At 40.5% G+C, this 21,586-nt stretch overlaps 1 protein-coding gene and 1 long non-coding RNA gene across 9 annotated transcripts in view; one reads left to right on the forward strand and one right to left on the reverse strand.

The window, feature by feature from the left end:
- The window catches only part of LOC108284106 (schwannomin-interacting protein 1), a 586,546-nt gene that overhangs the window by 62,913 nt on the left and 502,047 nt on the right, over positions 1 to 21,586 (reverse strand). The window lies entirely within an intron of this gene.
- Positions 21,151 to 21,586, forward strand: part of LOC108284107 — a 9,791-nt gene continuing 9,355 nt past the window's right edge. Inside the window, exon 1 of the long non-coding RNA XR_001817078.2 lies at positions 21,151 to 21,229. This is a non-coding gene — a long non-coding RNA (uncharacterized LOC108284107). The remainder of the gene's footprint in view (positions 21,230 to 21,586) is intronic.

The following is a 21,586-nucleotide window of genomic DNA, read 5'->3' on the forward strand; positions in this document are numbered from 1 at the left end:
CTCCTCCTCCTGGGTTCAAGCAATTCTCCTGCCTCAGCCTCCCGAGTAGCTGGGACTACAGGCACGCACCATCATGCCCAGCTAATTTTTGTATTTTTAGTAAAGACGAAGTTTCACCTTGTTGACCAGGATGGTCTCGATCTCTTGACCTCGTGATCCACCTGCCTCGGCCTCCCAAAGTGCTGGGATTATAGGCGTGAGCCACCGCACCCGGCCGCCATGTTTTAAGGGAAGCAAAATTTGATTATTTCCTTATTAAAACATTGTTTCTGCTACCATAAAAACTACTGTGTCTTTAAATTCAGAAAATCCTTTCTTTCAAATGTGGCAATTAACAACAACAGAATGAAAGGGAGTTTTGGACAATAAATATAATAGTAAAAAGTTACATCCTTAGACCATCTGAGCATACAGTTTTCAAAGTCAATCACTTGGGTCAGGAACTGACCTAGAAGAGGCATAGGAAACTTTCTGGCATAAGCTGTGTGAGGTGATTAAGTGTTTGGCTAGACAGGTGTCTATATCTGTCAGTACACATTGAACAAAGCTTATGAGATGTGCATTTCTTTGTACATAAAATTTACCCTGAAAGAATAAACAAGAATAAACATGAACTCAAGTTGATGATATGCAGGCTAAAGTATTTAAAGCACTTACTGATGTCTGCAACTTACTTTGAAGTACATCAAGTAAATGAGAGGAACTGATGGATGGGTAGACAGACAGGTCAGTGGAAAGCTGTGACAGAGCAAGTTTATTAAACATCAATTGTAGAATCTAAGTGGTGCGGCAATGGGTATTTGTGGAAAGAGGTCCACTTGAAAGTCAACTCTTGCGCTTAATGCACCAGAAAGTTCCCTGTGCCCCTTCCAGGTCAGTTCCTGACCCCAGTTACTCACTTTTGAAACTGTATTCTCAGATGGCCTAGGATATGACTTTTTAGCACTGTGTTATTGCCCAAAAATCCTTTCCACTCTGTTCTTACTATGTTGTTACTATTCTGCTCACAATGAAATGTTAGAAAAAATGAAGTATTGAGGGTGGGAAAGATGAGCAGGGAAGTCATCATCTTAAGTGATAACTTTTAAGCTTTTCCTTAGGAAATTAGGGAAAGCAAGTAGACATACAGCTTAAGTGGTACTTCTTTACAGGGCAATTAAAGAAAAGGATTGGTGAGAAAAATTAATGCCGTGGACCTCAGGGAAACTAGGTCCTTGAATGCCCCACCCAAAGAAGAATTATTTGTCACTACAGGTTGAGGAAACCTTATCCACAATGCTTGGGAGCAGAAATGTCCTGAATTTTGGAACATCTGCATATACATCATGAAATACTTTGGGTATGGCACCCAGGCCTAAACATGAGATTCATTTTTGTTTCATATGCCCCTCATACACATAACCTGAAGGTAATTTTATACAATGTTTCAAAATAATTTTGTACATGAAACAAAGTTTTGACTTCAGTTTGACTGCAGCCTGCCAGATGAGGTCAGGTGTGGAATTTTCCACTTGTAGCATCATGTCGTCACTCAAAAAGTTTGGGACTAGGGAGCATTTCAGATTTCAGATTTTTGGGTTGGGGAATGCTCAACTTGTATTGTTGCCACCAACAAAACTGGCATTATCTACAGACAATAAACCTTTGAAAATGCTTCACAGAAACACAAAGTGTTTTCTTCCACATCTCCCTTGATTTTTGTAGTTTAAACAAACTTCTATCATGTGCCATGTGAGGCAGTGTTTCCGCTCTCAAGAAGTTTGGTAAGAGAAATAAGGCAGTACGTAAATGACTATATATATGATGAAGATGAGTTAAATGCCTCCAAATATTTTGTTTGCTCACTAGAAATTCAAGAGGGGTACACTTAGCTAGAATGAACCCAGAGACTACAATAATCTTGTTCATTTGGTTATTCACTTCTTTAATGTCTGTCTTTTGTAGATCTAGATTAATATAAATTTCCTTAGAACTTGGATCTTGGTTGGTTTACTCAGTGCTATATCCCCAATGTCTCAAATAGTATCTCGTTCTCAATAAATATTTTGAAACAATGGAATAAATGAATATGACCTTCAGAGAGCTATCACATTTCTCTTTGCCTTAGTTTCCTCATCTATAAACTAAGAATGTTTATTCCTTGCTCACTGGGTTGGTAACATGATGAAATGGGAGTAATGTAAAACAGCTCTTAAGTACTCAGGAAAGGAACAGAAATAGATGTTTTCCTCTCCTAATTAAGAACAACATCAACTGTCCAAGGAATGGAGTCCTGTGGAGGATAGAGGAGATCATGGGACTGGATGGGCAAAGACAGAGAGAGGCATCCCAAGACACCGAAAAATGAACTGACGGCACTTAGGCAGTGATCTACACAGGGGAGTGAGCAAGATAAGGAATTGTGAGGTTTTGAGACCATTACTGGAGTAAAAACAGTGCTGTGAAAAGAAACAGGAAAGTAAGGAGAAGGAACTGATTCTGAGGGCATTGGGGCACTGTAAGGAGGTTTAAATTTTCATCATAAAATTTGTAGTTGAAGGTTTAAGACACAGCTGGGGCTCAAGAGAGATCGGGCCAACAGGTAGAATTTGGTGGTCTTTTGCACAGAGAGGACTGTGGAAGCTGTAAAAATGAATTAAATTAAGGGAGAGATTGTAGAGGCAAAACTAGAGAGAAACACAGATATCACTGTGGAAGGCACAATAATGCCTCTGTGTCTCCCAGGCCAACTGTCTACAACCTAATCCCCAAACGGCAAAGTAAAGTTATGATTAGCCAGCTGCCTTTGAGATGGCGAAAGTAGCCTGGTTATCCAGATGAGCTCAACGTAATAATCACAAGGGTCTTATAAAGTAAAAGCCGTGGAGGCGTAAGAGGAAGAACCAGAGAGATGGCAGTACGAGAAAGGCTTGGTCCAATGTTGTTGGCTTTGAAGACGGAAGAAGAGGCCACAAGCCAAGGGAGGTGGGCTGTCCCTAGAATATGGAAAAGGCAAGGAAACAGATTTTCTCTAGAGCCTCCAGAAAGAATGCAGCTCAGCGGACACCTTGATTTTAGTCCAGTGAGACCCGTTTAGGACTTCTGACTTTTTGTATTACAATATCAATAAATTTGTGTTGATTTAAGCCACTAAATTTGGGATACTTTGTTATAGTAGAAATAGAAAACTAACACAGCAGTCACCTCCTTATCCATGGGGAATACATTCCAAGACCCGTAGTGGATGTCTGAAACTGAAGATAGTACTGAACCTTATATATACTATGTTTTTTAGCATACATATCTATCTGTGATAAAGTTTAATTTATAAATCAGCACAGTAAGAGATTAACAACAATAATAACAAAATAGAACAATTATAACAATATACTGTAGTAACAGTCATGTGAATGTGGTCTCTCTCTCAAGATAGCTTAATATTTTCAGACCACAGTTGACCGATAGTAACTGAAGCTAACTAAGGAAAATGAGACCGAAGATAAGGGAAGCCCACATTTAGAGGGCAAGGGGATGCAAAGGAGACATGGTCAGCAAAGTTAGAGGAAAATGAAAACTGACACAGTGAGGAGTCAAGAAAAGAGAGGGGAGGCTGACAGAGCCCAATTTCTTCAAATACTGCAGGGAAGTGGAGGGGAAAACAATCAGAAGCCATTAGTTTGGACTATTAGAAAGTCATGAGTTATGCTGAGGGAATAATTTCAGGAGTTGTGTGTTAGGGGTGGAAGCTGGGTGGTTGTGGCTAAGAAGTTGAGGGACTCAGTTGAGAGTTTGTGAACAAGTTTGTTAATAAATCAGAGCATTAGGGTGGTAGCTTGGAGAGGCTGCTGATGTAGCTGATGTTTAAGATCTGGGATAACCAAATGTCTAGGTGGACCGCAGGAAAGGAGCCATCAAAGGGAGAAATTGATGATGGTGAATAGAAAATAAGGGCCAGGTGCTGGAAGAACTGGGTCAGGAGCGTCTGGCAGGCATTCATTCAGTCTTGGAACTGAAGATATGGTGAGTAAAGTTACAAAGAAATGTTGAATAAAGAGAAAGTTGTGGTGGCGATGGGGGAAGATACAGGAGCACAGATGGCTGGGCGGCCTTGATCTGGTCCTTAAAACTGCTTGGTTTGAGCTGTTGCAGGTTAAAACCCTTAGGGCAGGTAGGCTGGCTGATATGGAATCAGAGGCTGCACCAGTACGGAGAAGGCATTTCCAAGAGATTTTGTAGGGGCTTTGTTGTATTATTTAGAATAGTCAGTTCTGCTACGGAAGAACAAGAGGAAGAAGATGGATGAAACTCATAAATGTGTGTTAAGTACAAATAATGACAGTGTAGTAGCTTATAAGACACAGGTGAAATGTATGTGTTAGATTTAGAGTAAGTAGGTAGACATATAGTCGTTCCCCCTTATCCACGGTTTTGCTTTTCAAGGCTTTAATTACCTGTAGTCAATCATGGTTGGAAAATATTAAATGGAAAATTCCAGAAACAAACAATTCATAAGTTTTAAATTCTGTGGCATTCTTCTGATGAATCCTCATGCCATCCTACCCAGGATGTGAATCCTCTCTTTGTCCAGCATATCCATGCTGTGGACACTCTACACCCCTGAGTCACTAAGTAGCTGGCTCAGTATCAGCTTGACAGTCTCAGTATCATAATGCTTGTATTCAAGTAACCCTTACTTCACTTAATAATGATCTCAAAGTGCAAGAGCTGTGATGCTGGCACATTGTTATATTGTTCTATTTTATGATTTAGTTATTATTCTGAATCTTCTACTGTGCCTAATTTATAAATTAAACTTTATAATAGGTATGTATACGAAAAAAACATAATATACTGGATTTGGGACCATCCACGGTTTCAGGCATCCTCCGACAGTCCTGGAAAGTATCCCTGGCAGGCCAAGGGGGAGACTACTGTAGTCAGAATTGATGAGATGTGTTAAATATCAGTAACTAAGTTAGTAACAGATTTGTTAGGCCTAGATCAAGTGTGTAGATGCCAAGCATAGAAAGGGACGAAAAGCCTCCTAATACTCATGACACACTAAATAACCTGAGGCATATAAGGACCTCATTCATTAGATCTTACACTGGTTTCCCATTGGTGACACCCATTCTGGTCCTATGTGTCCTCTGCCTAAGAAATGTAAACACAGGCCGGGCACGGTGGCTCATGCCTGTAATCCCAGCACTTTGGGAGGCTGAGGTGGGGTGGATCACGAGGTCAAGAGATTGAGACCATCCTTGTCAATATGTTGAAACCCCGTCTCTACTAAAAATATAAAAATTAGCTGGGCGTGGTGGCGCACGCCTGTAGTCCCAGCTACTCAGGAGACTGAGGCAGGAGAACTGCTTGAACGCGCGAGGCAGAGGCTGCAGTGAGCCAAGGCCGTGCCATTGCACTCCAGCCTGGGGAACAAGAGCAAAACTCCGTCTTAAAAAAAAAAAAAGAAATGTAAATGCAATCCTCAGTTTCTCATCAACCTAAGAGGCAAGCTACAGAGGAAGCCAGAAGGCATTGCCTCTGTCTCTTACAAGCAAGTTTTGTGTCATTGGCAGATATCTTGTGTCTAAGTGGAATGGGAATCCTTTCTTAAACCACAATTGTGGCTCATAACCATATCCTCAATAGGAAAGGCTGTTGTGGCAGAGAGGCTGGACATGCAAATATTGCATAACTCACATTTATTAACAGTAAAATATTGCATAACTCAAAGTCCCTCCACGATCCTGTGCCATATCCTAAGTATGTCAGCCCATCCCATCTCTTTCCCTTGCTTCTTGCTTTGCATTTTAAATAGAGGTAATGAACTGTGTGATCTGAACATCTTAATTTGGCCTGTGACTTCTGGGATAGAATGTCTGGTAGTGTACTTGCAGCTACTATTGCATCAAGGTCATTTCCTGTACTGCAGATGTGAAACAGAAGGCCCAGAAAAGGACAGTTGGTGTCAGGATACTTCTCCACTTCTAGCAATACTCTGAGGCCCAAAAAGAGAAAGTGAGGAAAGAATAAAAATGAGATAGGTTATAATTTTTTATAATATAAAATCCTTATAATTATAAATAAGAAATTTACCTGAGTGTCTTAATGTAAATTAATTTGCTCAGAAGTTTGGACTATTCTGACCGTGGTTACTCATGTTTATTATTTCACATTATATGAAAAACAGTTTCCTGAGCAAATTATTAGCGTGAATCAATAATTGTCACTTTTTCTTCTATTTTCTTAAATACTAGAATGTGCTTTTAAAATGAAAATCAGTATGAAAACCAATGTGCAAAACAATCAAATGTTTTTAGCAGGATACAATTATTCTGAGCTCAAATCTATGTATGTGTCTCTCAATGAGAACCTGATACTGTTTTGTGATACAAAAACAATAGAAAGCAGAATTCATAGATGTCAGTTACAATCTTATTTCAGATGTAGCTTTACGTTCAGTTCTATGTAAAGCCGCATCTGGAATAAGATTTTATTTGGCTGTGTCACATCAAAAGAATCCTGTTTCACACAAATAAGTAGTTGTAAATGGTAATGGTTCTTTTTAATGCTGCAATCTCTGAATATTCTTCATTAAACATATCCAGAAGCTTAAAAGCAAAGTAGCAGGAAATTTATTCAAAATTGACTTGCTAACAATATATAGCAATTGCTCATTTTTCTGATTATAAACAAGATAAGACAGGGTACCCAAACTTACAATAGACCATTAATCTATAACAGGACCTTCTCATTTGATATATTGGGTATTTGCTTGTCATTGCACAACTGACTATTAGGCTTGATGAGAGACTATGCCAAACAGATGTGCCTGACCCTAACCTGGCACGGAACCAAGCTGGGTCTCTGGACAACTTGCATAATTTTATTGCTTGGGCATGCACAGGCATGAATTTTTAAGAAAGGCCATGAGCTGTACAAGCTACCACCTCCATGGTCAATGACACATATTTATAAGTTCATTGATTTTGAGGACTGTGAAAGACTACTTCTCCTGGCAAAATAAATTCAATATGCTGATGTTGGAAAAGGGGGTTGAGAGAAATATTTTGCACAGATCATGAGGGAATTAAATGACAACAGTTTGGGTTGAAAAGTTATATTCTTCCCACAGATTTACCGGACTTTTCTCCAAAATTCCATAGACTATCTTGTTTGTAGTTGTATTCTGAATTATGTTCACAATTCAGAACTCTTTAATATCGTTTAATTTTTTTTTTTTTTTTCCAGGATTGGGGATGAGGTGTTTAGCTGCTCATATAATGGGTACAAATTAGTCTCTAAAAATACCTCCAACAACCCTGGGTTTCTACAGACACGGTTTGAAACATAATGCATTAGGCAGTGCCATAGCAGGCAGCCTCCCTTTGCCTCTAGAATAATGAGATGGTTTTATATTTCAATAGAATCTGCCAGAATATTTGTTAATTAGATACAATCCGATTCTTTTCCCCATAGTATTTTCTGCCCAACACTGACTGAAATTCACGTGCTGTAGAAAAACAGCAACTGACGCATAGGTAAATTTGGGTGAAGTCTACATGGTTTCTGTCCCAAATTCATGTCAACATTTAAGGACCATCTCTTTTAGTCTCTGTTTTCCAGCATTTGGAGTCAGAGAAAGCAGTGGCGGAAAAAGTAAAAAGTAATATAAATTTGCCAGGGCTAAGGCAAGACTTTCCAAATAAAAATAAGTTGAGTTGTCAAGAAGACCTAAACCCAAACTAACACAAAGTTTGTGTGCATGCGTGCATGCGTGTATGTGTGCAGGGGAAGAAAGGTCATGCTTCCCCTTTATCCTTCCAGGTTTCTTAGTGGCACAGATAGCCTTGCCCACCAATATACATGCATTTTGCTAAAGCAATACATGTAATCTCTGACAATAAAAAAGATTTTCAATGCTCCAAGGCGACAGTGGTTGATTAAAACCAGGTAACAGAGTATTGAGGAAGGGAACTGACCCTGATGTTGAAGAAAGGTGCCCTCTAGTGGACTATTGTGTTTTTTAATCTGTTCAAAATAGGAATAGGATTATGAAACAAAAACAATGTTAAAGGTACAATACATTGTCTTATGAACATTTCAATAATATCTTTAATAACTGTAACACGGACATATAAGTCTTCAGCTATATTAGTAAAAACTATATGTATAAATGTTACACTAATGCTAACTCATCCAAAGTTACAATCTAGGCCATCTTTGATGGCTCTAGAGTTGATAAAACTTTGGATCAAATCAAAGAACTGGTTCTGGGCTTTACTACACTTCTTGTTAGGTGTGTTTCCTTGGGCTACTGCTTCATAACTGTCAGCCTCTATTTCCTAATCTACAATATGAATTGAGTTATAAACTTCCCCAGTCCCCCCACTTTCAGGCTGTCAGACGGCTGTCTTTTTATATAAATTTCATTTTATATCATGAGTTTTCCACAACAGCAAGACAAAATAATAGCACAGTAATATATCATATATGGCATTGGGTAAGTCAACAAAAAAATTAGATTTCAACTGAAGGTCTTTCTTATAGAAATTTAATGACAGCAAAGGGGATTTTTTTTTTCTTTTTATATTGATCATGGACATCTCAAAAACTAAACACACTAGATCACTAGTTCATTATGAAAATTGAATTTACTATGAAAATCAGAGTTACTATTTTCAAAAAATTATTTCCAGAGTTACTATTTTAAAAAATTATTTCATTGGATAAAGTAAAATAGTAACAAAGAGAAACAATTGACATAGCATGTCTTTTCTGAAAATGTGTTTTCCTAGTACATCACTGAACACAGGAGAGAAACATAAAAGTTATGAATAAACTGTTAACGTCATCTCTAAAGGAGCTATTAAATTTGTCAATGGTCCCTAAATCTTCTTTCCTTTTTAAATACAGAGGTAGTGTTGAAATGCTATTGCTATTAGTTATAATGGAATTTCGTACATAAGTGTTTCCTTAGGTCTGTTCTCTGACCAGTTTTTCTAGGGCCAGTTAAGCAGCAACATGGACTGTTTTTACATCCTTTCTCATTCTCCTTCTCTCAGAAGAGATATTAAAATGATTTTAGTCATTTGAATAGTAGAACGGACACTGTTCTAAAAAGTTTTATGAAGTATAATAAAAGTGCCAGGAAAACATTTAATGAGCTACTAATTTGCTTTTTCTTAAAGCTATTAGGAAAGTTTCTCATCTTTTAGAAGCAAATTATTTCAGAATTATCAAGGTACTAATTAGGAAATTATGCTATTCCCAACACATGACAACAGGTAATCTCATTCTCAATGAGAAGGGTTAAAATCAGTCACAGATGATGCATATGCAGTAAAGTTAATCTGGACATCAATCCCAACTCTTCTCAAACTCCCTAATTTAAACCAGTTTTCCTTGGTAAATAGCAAAGAGAGCCTCTTTGAGACACATAAGTTGGGCCCACAAAATGTTCACTTGCTGAAAGTTCTGGGGCTTTTGTATTATTTACTAAGAATGTCAAGACAAAAATGAGCAGTCCTTTCAAGTTTCAGCATCTTATAGCTAAACCTACCTATCTCATTCCAGCATCTCTCTTCTCCCCTTATCTGAGACGATGCTAAGAGACTTTAGGGTTGGTTTGTTTTCACTCTTGACATTCAATTGAATTTTTAAAATTTCGGGAAATGAACACATCCACCATGCCCAAACACCCACACTTGCTGTCTTTCTCTCATGGCCTCTGATTTCTAGCATAACTGTGAGGAAGGACAACCGGCTGAAGTAGCACACATTTGCAGGGCAGGCACCAGTGGAAACGTGTACCGATGGTTTAAGCTACTTGTGCTTTGTTTTGAGGTTTTTAAAATCAAACTTGTTTTCCAAAGGACAGAAGGGATTTCTTCAGCAGAGCTGTCACTACAACTGAAGCCATCAGAACTCTGACCCTAATTTCAGATGTCACAAATTTAGCCCCACTCACTCACCCAGCTACCCCTGATTTGATCATTTTGACGGTTTCATGCTGCTTGATTTCGTTCCCAAAGTGCTACAAAAAATTAAGAGCTTGCCCTTAATTAAACCTTACCCTTTGTGAATTAAAAATACTTGTAAAAACATAATCAGAGTTTGTCACATCTCAGTTTTCCATGCATTTAGGATAAAATCCTAGATCTCTAATGCTGTTATCCAGCATTATGTTATTGGTCCTGATCTACCCTCCCAACTTCTCTGCACCTGTCAAAATCTGGCTCACTAAGCTCTAGGCACACTGGTGGCCTTTGAGTTTTCTGGAAAAGCCAAGCTCATGCGTGCCCCTGGCTCAGGGGCCTCACACAAGCTGTTTCTCAACCTGTACACCCTCCCCCCTCACCTGAGTCACCTCTCTTGCTTAAAGTTGGAGGTTTTTCCTTAGCCCCCTGTCTAAATAAGGTCCTGCTTTAAATTCACTTCGCATACTTTTTTTTTTTTTCTCTCTAATTTGTGGGATTTGTAATGTGGATTTGCCCCACTAGATTGTATGCTCTGTGAGAAAGCAAGGGCCTTATGTATCGAGCTGACCATTGCACAGCTAGCACCTGGCAGTGTTAGGCATATAGTAGGCATCCAAAAAAATGTTTGAATAAATGAAATTCTCGAGAAGTTCTCTCACTTTAGGGCCTTGGGATCGAGGGCAGGAGTGTGCCTGTAACCAGCTGTAATTAATTCTATTGACTACCTGTGGGAAAGCTGGTCGAGTGGCCAGTTGCTCACCTCATGACAATGAATGAAGCTGCCCTGGACGCTAAGTGACTGCTGGCTTGTTAGCTAAGCCTGGCGAGGCTCTTGGGCTGTACTTCTCTCCTCACTGTGAGCTATGGCTTGGGCAGGCTCAAAGGGGCCTGCTCACTCTGCAGATGTGCCTCAGGTACAGGGTTGACTGTGCAAGCTGAACCTGAGGGTCAAATAATAATTTATAGCTTCCCAGGTAAGGTACACACTACTCAAGTGCAGTAACCAGATGCCCCCAATTTAATATAAATTAGCTAAGAAGAAAATAAAAGCCTAGTTTTTTTCTTTTTCTCAATTTGCCACCTTTTGTGATAAATTTTTAGTTCCAGAGGATAGCCCAGCAAAACAAGCAAATAACTTGATATTGCCAACTTGTACACTTGAAAAAGCCTATTGATAAGTATAAAAAGTTAGGATTCTTACATCTAAAGAATAAAGTATCTCAATTAGTTTTTAAATCAAAGAATAGAAGGCAAAATGACCTGTAGGAAGATAAACTGGGTTTTTGAAAGACATACTTTTTTTTTTTTTTTGGAGACAGTCTTGCTCTGTCACCCAGGCTAGAGTGCAGTGGAGTGATCTTGGCTCACTGCAACCTCCACCTCCCGGGTTCAAGCAATTCTCCTGTCTCAGCCTCCCAAGTGATTGGGATTTCAGGTGCCCGCCACCATGCCCAGCTAATTTTTGTATTTTTAGTAGAGATGGGTTTTCACCATCTTGGCCAGGCTGGTCTCGAACTGTTGACCTTGTGATCCACCCGCCTTGGCCTCCCAAAGTGCTGGAATTACAGACGTGAGCCAGTGTGCCTGGCTAAAAGACATACTTTTAAATGTGCCTGCTTACTCTGGGGGTATAGGTGAGAGAAAAAAGTAAATAAAAAAGAAAAGAAAAAAAAAAGAGCATGTTTGTTTTCTTAGAGGAAAGCAAACAAATAAAAATGACAGTTAAAACCAAGAAACAACCTACAATTTGGGCCGTGGCTTTCCAAAAAGTATTCTAATGTTTGAAGAAGAAATTGTGGCTGTGGTGTGTCTCTCTCTAATCTAAATGCTGTCTCTCTAGGAAATATCTGCTACGTTTTATATTACAGCATCATTACTGTGATTTCCACATTAAAGAACTACTAAAGTTTCAGTACTCCGGGCACTTCCTTGCCTGTCTAGGTGATAAATTAATTCTGAATCCGGGTCAAGAGTACATAGAGTACAGGTCTGGCCCTGCTGAACCTAGAAAGCCCGTGTGGACTCTTCATTTAGCATTAGTCACCATAATCTAAGTTTGATGGCTATATCTGTATAGGGAGTTTGTTCTTCCCCAGCTGGTGGGTGGAATGAGGCCAGTATGCCCTCTGTCCAGATAAATGACAAATGACGATCCAGTCTGGTATGCATGCCTGCCCTGCCCATGTTATGTCTTTCCTCATCTCAAGGCTACAGCTCTTGGACGTACACGCTGGAGGAAACAGATGCCTCCTGTAAAATTAATAAGAGTGCTTCTACATCCAGGCAAGAAATGCTCTAAAGAAAGAATTCAGTACTTTGTTTGGCATGAATAATAATAATAATTCAGTCAAGCTTCACTTGAAGTTAAGGATAACTTTCAGAGTTTCAACTTATTAATACATGGGGATAATGACAATAAATAAAGAATCTTTCTGAAAGTGACACTGTTTCTTCATGCTGAAAACATAGGATTAAAAATCAGGAGTTCATAGGGGTTTAGATGCATTGAATTATTTTATTGTTTACAAAGGACATGGTTAAGGTGTTTTCTGTTACTTTCAAAATACCCTTCATCCTGAAATGTTGACACATGAATGGGATGATAAATCAAATTACCTGACTGCCCCATGGTCATGTTTACCAGTTACTTAGTTTTTAGGGGTTAGAATGGGCACTTTGTTCAAAATGTAAATGGGGAACCACTGTTCAAAAAGTAAGAATTTTAGGGTGGCAACAGCAGAACATTAAACCAAGAGCAGGGTCTTTCAAAGCCTACAGAGGTCACATACCCATGAAGCTTGTCAAAGGTGGGCAGATGGAAGTAGAGAAAAACCAGACATACAGTCATTTATGTCGAGAATTACACAGGTTCTCAGTCTTGGAAGGAAAAAGCATCTTTGTCTTTTGGCATGCAGATACCAATGGAAAGACAACTTCCCTTCATAAGAGGGGAAGTTCAAGAGGGAGCTGAGGGGGGAGAGGAAGAAACTGACCTCTACCAAGCACAACTGCTGGACCCCACACTGGCCCTGACATTGTCATCATTTGTCCTTGCTCTAACACTCAGCTCTACCATAGGATTAACTCCACACTATAGAAGAGGAAGCTAACTGAGGCCATTGATGAGTTTAAGCTGAATTGCTTCAAGTTTAGAAAGAGCAGGTTAAGACATTCAGGCACTATAGGACACTTGGGGGGTATTCTGTAATTTTCGAGGAGGTTTCCTTCATGATCCTCATCCTCTTCATAAGATCATCCGCCCCCAATTGCCATCAGTCTGAAGATCCCAGAGATCTTGCTCTGAGTGAGAACTCTTCTCTTGCCTCTCACTAACAGGTAAGCACTAGCAGCCTCATCTCTACTGTCTGCCTTAGAGACCATCAACTTCAGCCCAAGGTGCTTCTTACTCCAATTTATACTCCTCAACTCCAGATCATCCCTCATTCACCTCCTCATTCACTCTCCTTCCCATATGGCCCTGTCCAACCCTCTATGGCCTTCTCCTATTCCTCTCGAAATCCGTCCTAAGTCCTTTCATTGGGCCTTCTTCCCTGAGCATTCCTTTCACTGTCTTGCTCTAACAGAGCCTGAAGCACTGCCTTCTCCTATGGCTCTCAAGAGGTGGCTATTTTCTCTCCCACCTCGCTCTTGCCAAAGCACCTATTGGATGAGTAGGTATCTTCTTGATACTCTCTTGCTTGCAAACAATTAATTGTCTGTCCTTCCTAACATCCTGCTCTGAATCTCCTACCTGCAGACTGCTGATACCAACACTAGTTAGCCTTCCTAGTTGCAGTCACCTATTCTCCTCGGATTACTCTGCCTCATGCCTTGAAGAATCATTTTCCAATGTTAGTGCTGGTATTAGACTGGTGCAAAAGTAGTTGCGGTTTTTGCCATTGGAAGTAATGGCAAAAACTACAACTACTTTTGCACCAACCTAATATAATTCCTGGAAATTTCCTTGTCTATTAGATGATCCCTACAAAATTTGGGCCTGTAAATTCCATCTTCTTTCATTCCATCTCAGTTATACCTGCTCCCATGGCCATATCCTGCCTTGCCATTACCAACAACTTCATGCCCTCCATAATTTCATCTTCAAGCCTCCCGTTCTCCAACAATCTTGCATTGTCATTCCAGCTCATTCTTTCTAACTACTTAATCCAATTATTCCTCAATTGCAGTAAGCCTTACACTCCATATACTGTCCACTTTTCGCCATTCTATACTCTCAGGGTATCCTCCCTTCTCTCTCTCTGTCTCTGTCTTACATTCCCTGACCTATCACTGCAACCCCCAACTCAATCACTTCTCATTTGCCCCCTCACTTCATATTCAATTGGTTAAATCCCAACTGTGGATAAATTCTTCTGTTTGCTACTAGTCTGTACCTGCTCTCAGCTGACATATGTGGCTGGGGAAAAATACACAGTGTCTCCTCTTACCTGCCATTTCAGTTACCCACAGTCAACAAGGTTCCAAAAATATAAAATGAAAAATTCCAGAAATAAACAATTTATAAAATTTAAACTGAGTGCCATTCTGAATAGCAAGATGAAATCTCACACCATCCTGCTCTGTTCCATTCAGGACTGAATCATCTCTTTGTCCAGCACATCCACACTGTCTACAGTCCCTGCCTGTGAGTCACTTAGTAGCTGACTTGGTGATCAGATGAACTGTCGCAGTATCACAGTGCTGTGTCCAAGTGACCCTTATTTTACCTAGTAATGGTCCTGAATGAAAGAGTAGCAATGCTGGTAATTCCCTTATGCCAAAAAGAAGCAGTAAAGTGCTTCCTTTAAGTGAAAAGGCAGAAGTTCTTGACTTAATAAGGAGAGAGAAAAAAAAAAAAAGAATGCTGAGGTTGCTAAGATCTACAACAAAACCAAATCTTTTATCTGTGAAATTGTGAAAAAGGAAAAAGAAATTTGTGCTAATTTCACTGTCATGCCTCAAACTGCAGAAGTTACGGCACAATGCACAGTTCTTAGTTAAGATGGAAAGGCATTAGATGTATGGGTTGAAGACATGAACAGAAACATGTTCCAGTTGATGGCAATCGGGTTCAGTACTATCCATGGTTTCAGGCATCCACTAGGGGTTGTGGAATGCACCCTTGGTGGTTAAGGAGGGATGACTGTACAACTACACTAACTGATCTCATTTAAATTCATGACCACTAGCCTCAAGTGCGCCCTCGGCACTGCCTGGCCTCTCTACATTTTCCCAGTCTGTTTACTCCCAGACTCTCCTAGACAACCACGAAACTCCTTGAAAGACTTGTCAGACTTGCTGTCTACAATTTCTCTCTCCCTTTTATTCTCCTTTGAACACCTTCCAATCAGGCTTTTGTCTTCAACATGCTACACCATCCTAAATCTTCCTCATACTAGATCTATGAGCAACGTTCAACATAGTTGGCTTCTAAGACAACATTCTCCTCTAGTTCTTTTCCTGCATTAAAGGACTCTCCTCTGCTCACCCCCCATTTCTTCCACTTTCACCCACTGGAGCTGAGCTGTATTCACTAACTACACATAGCTATTTAAACTGAATAAAATTAAAAATTCAGTTTCCCAGTTGCACTAGCCACGTTTTAAGTGCTCAACAGCCACATGCGTCTAGTGGCTGGCGTATGGGTCCGTGACAAGAGAGAACATTTCCATCTTGGAAGAAAGTTCTGTTATACAACATTATACTACAATATCCAAGGCTCAGTCCTTGGGGGTCTTCTCAATCTAAACTCACTGTCTGGGCAATGTCATCCATTCTCTTCGCGGGTCACTTGTACCTCTAGCCTGGACCTTCCTCTGAACTCCAGACTCCTTTATCCAACTACCTAGTCCTCATTTCCACTTGCATATTTACTAGATATCTTAAAGGTATCATGCCTAAAAAATAAACTCCTGATCGATCCCAACCCTGACCTCCTGTCACTCTTGCACCCACAGTCTTCTTTTCTTACTTTTCTTCAGGTTTCAGTTACTTTACTTCCCACTACTATAAACTAAAATTCATTTCATTTCAGACAGACTGAAAGTTAAATATTTTAAAATATTCTATATCCTATTGATAAACTCATTTGAAAATTTATACATATATATTTTTCTTTAAGGATTTGTGTGCAATCATAATTTGTGGAAATTTTAATCATTTCATCTCACAGGAAGAAATTATAATTTCAAGTGTTTAGGCTTGGTGTCTGATTTATCCTTAAGTGGAATAAGTTCCTAATACTTAGTTTGATTAAGGTAGGGTTGTGGGGTTGGTGTGGGTTGTAAGAACATCTGTATTCTAGAATTGGTTCTGCTCCCTTACCCCCAAAATTACTTTAAACTACAGAATTAACCTTAGGATTGTCCTTTTGGGGCCACAGAAGTCTTTTTTTCAGAATGTTCACCAGGAGTTTGGTCAGAGCGGTGGGAAGAGCCAGCAACAGGGTTCTCCTGGTTGTCGGGTGTGTGAGCCTGGTAACCTTGTTTCATTCATGTCTATGTGATCCCCTACAAAACTGCCAGAAATATCTGGCCAATCCCAGCCAAAATCAACTGGCTCTGGGAGACATGGCTCCCAGGACCTGGTTACCTGAGCCATCTGCCCTGCATCTGGGCATATCATGCAGGAGTGGGCTAGGTGCTAACCTTCATTCTCTGAGGGCCAGGCCTCACCTAAGGGTGACAGGAAGACGAAAGCACCTGCAGAAGAATATGTGGAAGGCCCCAGGCACCACCAGCTCAGCCACCTGGTGGCCTCCCTTATGCTACTGGCCTACAGTACAAAGAATGGAAGTCAGATCCTAGATATACTGTCTGGTCTACAGTCAGGGCTTAATCAAGAGGACAAACTATTATTATCTCTACACTTTCCAGTCCCCATAAATTCCTTTGAAAGGTAAAGATTTCTCTGCTATGCAAACATTCCTTATGAAGTAGTTTAGGGATGGGGAAATGTTTTTTTAACTGGAGCCACTGGTGACCAGAACATGCAAGTGACAGTCAAACAGATAAAGAGCAGTGCCATTTACTTTCAGTGGTGATGCTGGGTTTTTTTCTGTCTATTTTTGTTTTGTTTACTTCAGAAGATTTATATATACGGGTTGGGGAAGTTAGGTGGTTTTAAAATATGTCCATAATTCTTTGATACTCTTGCCTTGAAAAGGAGAGCTTGATTCCCTTCCCCTTAAGTGTGGGTTGGACATAGTGACTTTATTCCACAGAAGCAAAAAGCAGAAATGACATACCTGCTAACACAAAGACTAGGTTTAAAAAGGCACGGCAGCTTCATCTATCCATCTCTTTCTCTCTCTTTCTCTCTCTCTCTCTCTCTCTCTCTCTCTCTCCACCCTCTTCCCCCAATGCCCCATGCTCTTTCTTTCTCTCTGATCACCAGCACTGGGGGAAGTTATCTGCCATGTCATGAAAACATACAACAGCCCATGGAGAAGACTACATGGTGAGGAACTGAGGCCTCCAGCCTCCAGCCATGTGAATGAGGAAGAATTAAATACCTATGAATGAGTGCACATTCTGCCTAAAGTCTCATGAGAGATTTCGTGCCACAAACACCAGCTAAACAGCTCTGGGATTCCTGACCATCAGAAATGGTGAGACAGTGAATGTTTGTTGTGTTAAACTGTAGTAAACTATTATTTATGAAGCAATCTAGTCAGTAATTTGCCAAAGGGTCCCATGGGTTAATTTTAATCTAACCTAATTAGTATAAGAAGGTATTCTTTTGTTTTAGTAATCCATGAAGAAAAATATGCCAAAGTTCAGGCATTTTAAAAAGTCAGCTACAGAGGTACAAATATGGGCAAACACCCAGAGTCGCCACACAAAAGTGAGGAAACTACTTTAAACCCAGCTTAGCACTCAGAGTGGTTCTTTTTCACTGGAAACCACATACAATTCAGTGTCCATGTTGCTTTATACCACACTGAAGTCATTAGACTCTCCTCAGTGCTACTCTCACTGACAATGCATCTCCCTCCAACCCCCGCCACACCCCACCCAACACCCCGACCCATTGCTGGCTTTTCTTCAGACTTCACCAGCCATACAAGGCAACCATTCTTAGTCTGCAAAGAAAATTCTTTACCTAAGTATTGGTTATATTTCTGATGTTGATGGGCTGCTATTAGCTTAGTTTTATTCATCATAGGTATTTAATTCCTTCATTTAATCCATACATATTTTTAAGTGCTTGAGATCAATGCAGGTATGATAATAGGCACAAGGAATACAGCGATAAGACACATTCCCAGCCTCAAGTCAAAGTTAGACACATAAACAAAGAATTATACTATATATCATACTTATATTATTTATTTATAGCACAATATATATAATTGGTTAGGGCTCTAATCAGGCCTGGGGGTCGGGAAAGATTTTCTGACATGGGTGATGTCTGAGCTCTGAGTTTCAGTGATGAGTAGAAAATACCTGAGCAAGGAAGAGAAAGAATGGAGAAAACATTTCAGGCCAAGGGAACCACAAAAATAAAGGCATGGAAGCTAGAGCCAGGATGAGTTAGGCGGATCAGCAGATTGGTTTTGTTAGACTATAAGGGAGTGGCAAGAAATGAGGCCAGAGATCAGCAGGGCTGATATGGGAGTTATTTAAAGCTGAATTTAGGTTAGGCTTTATCCTAAGGAAGTCATTACAGTGTTTGAGAAGGAGACACACTTGAATAGACTTTCAGGTAGGTAGGTTAGTGGAAGGGCTTAAAGGGTACAGGATCAGAGGCAGGGGCCGGGCTGGCTTCTGTCTGTAATCCCAGCACTTTGGGATGCTGAGGCAGAAGGATCACTTGAAGTCAGGAGTTTGAGACCAGCCTAGGCAATAAAGCAAGACCCCTGTCTCTACAAAAATTAATTTTTAAAAAGTCAGGTGCTGTGGTATTTGCCTGTAGTCTTAGCTACTCTGGAAGCTGAAGCAAGAGGATCCCTTGAGTCCAGAAATTTGAGGCTGCAGTGAGCCGTGATTGTACCACTGCACTTCAGCTTGGGTGACAGAGCAAGACACCATCTCAAAAATGAACAAATAAAAAAATTTTAAAAAGACCAGAGGCAGTCTGGGCAAGGTGGCTCACACCTGTAATCTCACCACTTTGAGAAGCTGAGGCAGCGGGATCACTTGAGGTCAGAAGTTTAAGAGCAGCCTGGCCGACATGGTGAAACTCTGTCTCTACTAAAAATACAAAAATTAGCCAGGCATGGTGGCATGCACCTGTAATCCCAGCTACTTGGGAGGCTGAAAAAGGAGAATCCCTTGAACCTGGGAGGCAGAGATTGCAGTGAGCTGAGATGGCACCCATGCACTCTAGCCTAGGCAACAGAGTGAGATACCATCTTAAATAAATAAACAAATAAATAAATAAAAAGGACCAGAGGCAGAGAGACTACATGGAAGTTGAGGTGAGAGTTAATAGCATTTGAAGAATGCGGGTAGTATCTGGGATGGAAAGAAGAGTAATTTGAGACACATTTGGAAGGTAAAATTGGCACAACTTGGTGACTGATGAGTTATGGAAAATGATGACCAGGGAGGAACCATGGGTGTGTTCCTGGAGGCCACCACCATCATCGGAGATGGAGAGAACTGGCATAGAAGGATTAGAGGAGATGATTATGAGTTACTTTTGAACACACTGCACTTGAGAGGGTTTAAATAATTTATTCTCCTACTGTCTTCAAAAGGTAAAGGAGTATGTACAGTAAAGGTAACTGTGGTCTAAAACGAAGGTGGAGAATGCTGTTGTTAATGGGCGACATGACTAATACATCACAGCACTCCTGTTCACACAGCCCAGATACACCTTCCGCATGCTTTCAACATGTTTCATCCCCACAACTGTAAGTTTCAACACATGATGGCTACTACTATTCCAATGGAGAGTGTACACCTTGGAAAGCCACATTTCACCCCAGTCTAAAAGCTTGAGAGAATAACATTCTTTAAAACATACATGTCTTGAACACAGATTTGGAGGTATCCTTGAAGTAAATTATACCTCACCAAATGTCAATAACCAAAACCACATTAATCGTGAGTGCCAGCATCATTGGGAGCTCTGCATATTTCTGAGACTCCTAACTTAGTTTAAGGTTAAGGCAATGCAGACTATAGTAATCAGTAGAGTCTAATTTGACATTTATTAACTGCCCATTATGGGATGGGACAAGGCTTCTCAATATGACTCCAGCAAGATCCAGGCATTAACACTCCATGGAGGGTGCTGGTAGCAAGAAGTCTTTCTGATGGATTGAGATGATTCGGATTACACCCCCTCCTTAAGGAACTCAGAAGGAAAAACAACATATAAAAGACTGAGAAATCCTCAGAAATCAATTTAATTTAGTTTGGCCCAGTGCCACTGAGACTTATTTGGCCATGAAATCCTCCTGTCACATGACACTCATGGAGAGCCCCTGAAATTAGGATCTTTTCAATCCTCAAAGCACACCCATTTTTCAAATGAGAAATACAAGTTCTAGAATCACAAAGCCACAACACTGGCAAGGGAGACCTAAAATCAAATCTCCCAGTTCCAGCTTCAGGGCCCAATTCATAGGACTGCAGCTGAAGAGCACAGTAAGTAGCAAAGATCAGAGCTGATACCTGGGCTACACACCCACTTTACAAAGGGAACATTGGGGTCCCGGCAGTATCCCTACTTGGCAAAATGTGTGTCACATGGGCCAGCTATAGCTTTCTGGGGGGAACCCATCAGGGCTGATAGGTCATTCTATCTTTCAAAGTCCTCCACCATTGTTCCTTTCTTTTGTAGCCACTATAAAACACTACTCTGTTTACTCTCTGCTACACCCATGAGAGGAATTCTGGCCTTTGAAGCATTTCCTGTTGCCTAGAAACCTTATAGATCACTGGGTGCAGGAAGCTGACTCTCAGAGATTCACAGGCAGGAAGTTTACTCAGGGTGCTCTGGGCAACACCTGTGCAGGAATACAGGCAGTAAGACAGGGGAGAGGGAGAGGCTGAATTCTGATGAAGCTGCAGACAAAGGCCTTGCTGATCCAGGAGGATGCTCTGCAACGGGGCTAGGCCTTCAGAGTGGATCCAAGCCGGGCGAAAGGGCCAGACCTTCAGGTCCCTGCATTAACCTGTCTTTGGATATGGGTTGCTCCTGCTCCTACCTTGGGCATCCTAGTTCTCCTCAGCCACAGGCAATCCCAATCTCAGCTGAGCACTGTCAGCTGCCAACACTACCAGCAGCTGAAACAAGTCCTTCCCTCCTGGAAGCAGGTAGAGGGAGTGCTGTAGATCTGGGCTGCCTGACAGCATCTTCTGCATTGCTCGGGTCGTGCTTCCCATTCAACTACTCAGGTCTAAATAGTTGTCTGCTTTCTACAGATGCTGCTAGAACCTAGCGTCTGGACTGTGGTCTCCATTATGTTGACCCTAGCTTTACTATGTTTCATATTAGTTTTATCTTAGTACCTATAAAACTTTCCAAAAGTTTTATATTTCTCTTGCATCCTAGCAGGGTTTAAGGAAGTGATCAATAATCAATATGGATGTACAGGAAAGAGTAAGAGATTTGGAGCTTGAACTCCTAATTTTCTTTCTTTTTTTTTTTTTTTTGAGACAGGGTCTCACTCT

Source organism: Cebus imitator, unplaced genomic scaffold, assembly GCF_001604975.1.
Source record: "Cebus imitator isolate Cc_AM_T3 unplaced genomic scaffold, Cebus_imitator-1.0 Scaffold270, whole genome shotgun sequence".
Lineage (NCBI taxonomy): Eukaryota > Metazoa > Chordata > Mammalia > Primates > Cebidae > Cebus > Cebus imitator.